Below are 7757 nucleotides of genomic sequence, written 5' to 3' on the forward strand. Positions count from 1 at the left end.
GGTGCTAAGAATTATGAATCTATTATGAAATAAAAATATTTTAGAATATTTGTCTTTACTAAATGCTCACATTTTTCCAGCTTTATTGCTATATAACTGACATAAAGCATTGTATAAATTTTAGGTGTACAATGAGTTGATTTAATACATGATAAATTGCAATACGAATACCACCATAGTGTTACCTAATAGTTCCATTACATCATATAATTACCTTTGTGTGTGTTGTGAGAACATTCACATTTTAAACATACTTCAGAGTATCTATACTTGTACAATGAATTATATATAATATGCCATATCTTTTCTCTTTTCTCATCTACATTTTATTTCATTGTTTTTTATCACCTTATTTCTAACCTTTTTTAAAACTTTATATTTTATTATTTTTTTTTACAAATAGTTTATTGTCAAGTTGGTTTCCATATAACACCCAGTGCTCATCCCAACAAGTGCCCTCCTCCATGCCCATCTCCCCCACCTTATTTCTAACCTTAAACTAGTAATTGCGATTTAGGAACAAAACCAACAAAAATCACAAGAATTATTAAATGTAATTTTTGAAAGAGAAAGGAGTATGAGTGGGGGAGGGGCAGAGAGAGAGGGAGACACAGAATTCGAAGCAGGCTCCATCCAGGCTCCAAACTGTCAGCACAAAGCCCGACGTGGGACTCGAACCCACAACCCTGAGTTCATGACCTGAACCAAAGTCAGACACTCAACCGACTGAGCCATCCAGGCCCCCTACTTAAGTCTGTTCTTTAGGCAAGGAAATCATAAAGAGATTCTTACATTACTTCAAATTTATATTTCATAGAATGGACTTAATGTTATTTCTATTCCCTGTGAAATGAAAGAAAACAGTGATTTTTGAATTTTTCCAACACTGTGTTCTTGACCAGCTTCGATAACCTTAGGTGCCCTTCCTCCAGCAGGCAACCAATGGAATATTTTCCAGGCAACTTGAACCTGACTACCATCTTTATTGTACATATGGCTCACCCAAAAAATTGAAACCTAGAAGAGCAAGCCATATTCGTTCATATATTAATTTTCTTCCATGCCACTGAAAACTGATCCAGTCAACTCACCCCTTCTGAATTTTTCAGCAGACATGAGACACTTAAGCTTCCTAAGTTCCAAGACATGTGCTATGTTATATTAACAATTCCTTTGTGCCCTGCTAAAGATGCAGCATGGACTCAATATAAGAGTTTCTGATTCTTATCAATCTATGACTCAGGGTCAGTATGCAGATCATCTATCTTGGAGAATACTACTCCAGCTGTATCAAAGAGTTCTTTTGGTGGTATCTCAGTTGGATTGGAGGTAGAGTGCAGGAATAGAAAGAGAAAGAAAAATGCTTAGCATTCTTGATTCATATAAATAAATGGATAGACCTCCTGTTATATCTTTAGCTTTCTCTGGGCTACGTTTGGGTGATGATTGCTTAACCAACTTACATACCTTTTAGTAAATCTTGGACAAATGTGAATTGTAAATTCCTGTTGGTTCAGCTACAAAAATTTCCACTTAATATTGTTCAGTGAAATTGCTAGCTCGCATTAAATGTTCAATAAATGTAGACACAATGATCACATTATTAGCAGTTGGAACTAAAAAAAGGAAAGAAAACATAACTTAAACTAGAATTCCTGATTTCTGTTTATGGATCTAGATTCTTGATCTTGGTCAAGTCAACAAACTTATACTTGTCTCATTTTATAGATATAAATACATACATACCATATATAACCTGTGTGGTAAACTGTTTCCTTCGGCTTATAAGTACCTATAATTCTACCTACTATTCAGTCAATATAAAATATTTTTTGAGTTTAATTAACTATAACTATATGCTCAAACAGAAGAGTAGAAATAGCTTTATTTTTACTTTCATCATCGCAAATGGTGATATAATCACTATATATGAATGCAGACTTAAATCTCATGAAGACAATAATATGCTCTCAAGGGAATCTCAAGCATATTCATTCATCTTCTTTAGCTCTGAGTTGGTTGGACATAGAGAACCCACTTGGATACATATCAAAGAATATTTTCTTAACTTTGATTACCAAGCCTTAAATGTTTTATTCTAGAACTGGGTATTGATATTTGTGGTACCACCATTCAAGAACCATGTTAGGAATTGAGACTAAGAAAAAAAATAAATAAATGAGATAAGCCACATTTCCATATTTCTCGCATTTAAATTAAAGAGTTTCATATATCTTCTAACAATATTTCATATGGAGTAAACCTTGACAATAGTTGTGCTTCTGTAGCCTTTGAAGTCAGAGGTAAAGCTGAAAGCAGAAATCCATTAACTTAAGCCTATTGCATTTCCAAAAAATGACACAATTAGAATTTTCCTAGGATTGCTGATCAAATGGAACCATAGTTGAATCTCTCAGACACACCTGAACTAAACATGTCAGATATTATGTTTATAGATGTTGGCTTTCAATATAACCTAAAGGGAAATGTCTGTATCTTTGTTACGTGACTCAATATCACTTATGAAAAAGTCATTTGTCCTCTTATTTTTTAATGTTTATTTTTGAGAGTGAGAGAGTGGGAAAGAGAGACAGATTGAGCAAGAGTGGAGGAGGGGGAGGGAGAGAAGGAGACACAGAATCCAAAGCAGACTCTAGGCTCCAAGCTGTCAGCACAGTGCCCGACATGGGTCTTGACCTGAGCTGAAGTCCAATGTTCAACTGACTGAGCCACCCAAGTACCCCTCATTTGTCTTCTTATTGTGCATATAAATTTAGAGCATTGTATCAAGAAATATGATCAGATTTTCCTTAATTAATATGGAGTCCAAAAGTAAGACAATGATTCAAATAGATCCTAAGAAATAATGCATCCGGGGGCATCTGGGTGGCTCTGTTGGTTAAGCATCAGAGTCTAGATTTTGGTTCAGGTCATGATCTCATGATTTGTGGGTTTGAACTTAGCATTGGGCTCCTCACTGACAGTCTTGTCTGCCACTCCCCTGCTCTCTCTCTTTATTAAAGTAAATAAACTTAAAAAAAAGAGAGAGATTGGCCCCCTAAAAAAAAAAAAAAGAAAAAGAAAAAGAAAAAAATAATGCATCTGTGTAAGAAATGCAAAGACCCACAGCCTATTAAAACAAAGAACAACAACTCTGGTCCACTTTTGTGATCTGTTCAAAAAGAAAAGGAGAGAGGCAGAAAAAGAAACCAAGAAACAGACTCTTAACTATAGAGAACAAACTGGTGGTTTGTGAAGGGAAAAGGTAAAGGAAATTAAGAGTATATTTACCATGATGAGCACTGAATAATATATGGAATTCTGACATTGCTGTATAGTGCACCTGAAACTAATAAAACACTGATCATTAACAATACTGGAATTAACATTCAAAAAACAATAAAATGTTTAAAATAAAATTAAAAAATTAAAAATTAAAATTAAAAATGATAAGTAAATACATTGTGCTACAACAACACAGTGGTATTACAACAAATGCAAAGTAACAAACTACAGTATATATAAAAACCTAGATAAGTCTCAAAGTTATTACAGTAAGTACAAAATGCCAGCCTTACAAGGTTGCATACTTTATAATTCCATGTATGTAATTAACCCTGGTTGCCAGGGTTGGGCAGGCAAGTGCCAGTACACAGAGATAATATGAAATAATTTTGGGGGTGTTGGAACTTATACTGCACTATGTGCTGGTGTTTGCATGAGTCTATACATATTTTTAAATTGACAGATCTGTATACAAAAAAAGAAAAAAAGCTAACTTTACCATATCAGAATTTAAAAACAAACAGCATTTCTAAGGAAAAATGTGTTCAGAGATCATTTTGAGAAGTGTACCCAAATAAAAATCAGACTTCCTACACTGTTTTATAAAAATTCTCCCCAAACAAAAATCAAAATACCATGAAATACACTTCTTATTAAGATTTAATAAATTTCTAGAGAATTTAATAAAATTCTAGAGAAGCTATTCTTATTTTTATTCAGTGTCATAATGTCATCATGAGAATTGAATTTGAGATGCAGTTTGAACATTAAAAAAAAAAAAAGACTTAGCTTTCAAAAGTCCTAGGAGAAGGAGGGCGTGTGGGTGACCTCATTATTCAGTTTTAAATTTAGCAAAGGAGAAACTGACAAGAGGAACAAGGACTATGGGCAGAAGTGGCAGCAGGTGGAAGGCAGAACATTTTGGAAAGAATAGACTCTGTCATCACAGTGAAGAGCTTGAATTAGAGAGCCATAGTTGAACACTGGAGTATTCTAGAGGTTTTGTGTATTTTGTTCTGAAATAACAGTGTCCACAGTCTTTATCCTTCTTTCCTTAGAAAGCATATCCAACATTTTTAAAATGTGTATCCAACTTATATTAACCAATTACAGTGAAATGAGACTAATTTGTTAAAAGAATTAAAACACACATTTTTAAAAACAAATCCTGGGCTTTATTTATGTCATTGCTATACTCACAAAGTTTTATTATTCATGTATTAAAATTCTAAAAATATTATATAATATATAAAACATCCAGATGACATGAAAAATAATAAATAAAATGACTTTGATCTTTTTGTAATAACCCAAATTGATATACTATCATCTTCTTTAAATACTTTAATTTTTTTCTTATTTTATTCCCTTCCCTCCAAATTCCTTTTGGAAGAGCATAATGCACACCACTCTATTTTGTCAATGTAAAGCCTAACACTAAAAATTTAAGTGGTTTCAGGAAAAAAGAAATTCTGGACAAAAGCCACAAGTAGTCTCTTCTTACAGATCTTATTCAATCTAACAGACATCATCATCTTCTCATATGGACTTATTCAATATGGAATTAAAATTAAATATTTATAGTTTTATGTCTGAACACAGGTGGCTTCTTGGGCTGCATTAAAATTTAGACTCTTTCCTTTCAGAGTTTGCATTAAAATTGAAGCTGATATCCAATTATATCTAAGAATTTGATAGAAAATGGACACACATTAGAACTTCTTAACATACAATGTGATATGTATATTTAATGCAAACTGTTACAGTTTTCTGGAAGTTAGGTGTTTGTGCCTCTTTCTTTCTTTCTTTCTTTCTTTCTTTCTTTCTTTCTTTCTTTCTTTCTTTCTTTTTCTTTCTTTCTTCTTCTTTTTTCTTTTTTTTTTTTGCTGTAGACATACATACGGGGAAAGTGGTTATTTGTCAGTATGCCCCCTGAGCACAGCACTGTGTTAGTACATAATATATATCTAATAAATACTGCTGAATGAAATAAACATGTCAATACATGAAAGAAATGACTAGCCAGTTATCAGGCATTCTAAAGTGTTTTCTGCACACATAAACAGGAGGAATAAAAGGAAAAATCTTTGAAAATACGACTATAACCATCCAAATGAGTAGCAGCCAGCATCTGGAACTGAGTTTATATGAAGGTATTCGTGAAGTGGTTAAATAGAAATATTCAGAAATTAAGTAGCCAAGAACACTGCATCCTGTGAAATGTAATGAAGAAATTTACATTACATCAATGTAATGAAGAAATTTAGATTCTTTACATCAGCATAATGAAGAAATTTACATTCTTTTAAGTAGGGAAGTCTTTTCAGGTTTCAGATAATCTAGAAGCAACTTGTTTCCTGATATCACTGACCCACCCCAAAACAAATCAGAAAGATAATACTGAAAAGTAAGATACAGATTTTTAAAAAAGGAGAAGAGAGAGAGCATATTGTATTGTAGCACCAATTTTTATTAAGTCAAGTAGGTCTTGCCATTTTGCAAAAAAATAAATAAATAAACAAGTTTTTTTTTAATTTAGCATAGATGTGTGCAAATTGGAATAGCAATATATAGATTTAAAAAAAAATAAAATTACAGAGAATTCTGTAGACATGGAAACTAAGAATTCCTTGAAAGTGGTATTATAAATCTAGATATGAAGAATAGATCATCACAGTTTTTTACAACATCTTCAAAAAGAATAAGTGAAAACCAGGAAAAATAAATGTATCTGGCTAAGACACTTATAAGTTCCAAATTTGAGGAGTGATGGTAAATTATCACCACCATCATGAGAGATGCTGGGGTTACCAAAATCAAAAGGGCACAAATGACTTCCAGAATGACTAAGCAGTTTAGCAAATCCTGCCCCAAAAGAACAATGGCACTGGACCCAATCATTCAAACAACCATTTAAAAACTCTGGAAATTGAAAAAAAAAAAAAAAGTCATAAGACAAATGACTTCATTATGAAAATGTACTGATTGGGGCACCTGGATGGCTCAGTTGGTTAAGCATCCAACTTCGGCTCAGGTCATGATCTCACAGTTCGTGGGTTCAAGCCCCATATCAGGCTCTGTGCTGACAGCTAGCTCAGAGCCTGGAGCCTGTCTTTGGATTCTGTGTCTCCCTCTCTCTCTGACCTTCCCCTAGTCTCTCTCTCTCTCTCTCTCTTTCTCAAAAATAAAACATTTTTTAAAAAAGAAAAGAAAATGTACTGATCAACAATAAGAAAAGTGGAAGTATAATAGTGTTTTTGTCTGGCCTAGTCCCAGCACTTCTTCCCCTAGATCTTCAAAACAGAAGTTCTAGTAGGGCGGGGCAGTCAGAAAGGACTGATAGCATATGGAGATGACTAATGGGTTCAAAGTGTGAAAATATTTATTTCCAGAAATATTATAAAAAATTATAACTCCAATGGCACATAATCAGGTAGATCAACATAACAACTATACCGATATGTCTAACCAGTTGGGGCAAAAAAGAGAATAACGAACAAATCATGAATTTGGAAGAGAAATAAAGATAAAGAGAGCCAAATATCAACTGCAAATATTACCTATCCCTATTTTTATGGAAAGCCAGTGCATGTACAAAGCTAAATGCGTGCTCAAGAGAGACCATTAAGCACCTCATCTGTGGATAAATGTATGGCTTGGTGAACGAAGGAAGTAGCGCCTTCAAAACATTTCTAAACTCCCTTTTAATTTTTCACGCACTCCCTAAATTATACACAGCTCGGCTGGTCAATGGTGAAACATTCACTGGCTCAAGATGTTAAAATACAATTGCTGTTAAGTCATTGGCTGACAACTGAGCAATACTGATCAAGTAACAACCTTAAGAAGACTGGCTAGAATATAATATGATTGAAAGGACAAAAAATAAACCGAGGCCGACTGTGAAGGTAATAGACTATACACAATTGGGCAAGGCAAGTGACTAAGGAAAAAAACTATAAAAAGACTAACAATAAGCACCACCCTGAATTGGAAAATCAGACTCGATATTTGTTTTAATATGTCATCTCAAATATCCAGTTCTCAATAATAACAACAACAAAAAATTAGACATGAAAAGAAAAAACAGGAAATTTTAACCATTGTACAGGAAAAAAAGATAAGTCAATGAAAAATTATCTGAGAAGGGGGAGGAAGCAAGATGGCGGAGAAGTAAGGAGCTCCATACTTGCACTCGCACCCATACATCACACGGAAAAGATCTGAAGCCATTGGAAACCTTACAAAACCTGAGAGAATGGGAGAAAAAGGACACAGAATCCACTGAGAAAGCCTTCTAACGGACTTTACACACCCAAAAAAGCGAGGTGCAGCACTTGATTCAAGAAGGGACTGGAGCACCGCCACTCTCCTCCCCACAACCGCCAAGGCAGAACTCCCACCTGAGGCATTGGATCACGCCACGCCCATCCCTGCTTGAGAGCTGCCCTCCTCCCTTTTTTTTTTTTTTT

The 7757-nt window shown here is 34.1% G+C and overlaps 1 non-coding gene across 1 annotated transcript; it reads right to left on the bottom strand.

The window, feature by feature from the left end:
• Positions 1-657: 657 nt before the first annotated feature.
• On the bottom strand, positions 658-741 carry TRNAQ-UUG. The gene has a single exon. It is a non-coding gene; the product is annotated as a tRNA-Gln (tRNA).
• Between the last annotated feature and the right edge of the window lie 7016 nt (positions 742-7757).

The sequence above is a fragment of the Hyaena hyaena genome, unplaced genomic scaffold (genome assembly GCF_003009895.1).
Source record: "Hyaena hyaena isolate Hyena2069 unplaced genomic scaffold, ASM300989v1 scaffold_508, whole genome shotgun sequence".
NCBI classification, from domain to species: Eukaryota; Metazoa; Chordata; class Mammalia; order Carnivora; family Hyaenidae; genus Hyaena; species Hyaena hyaena.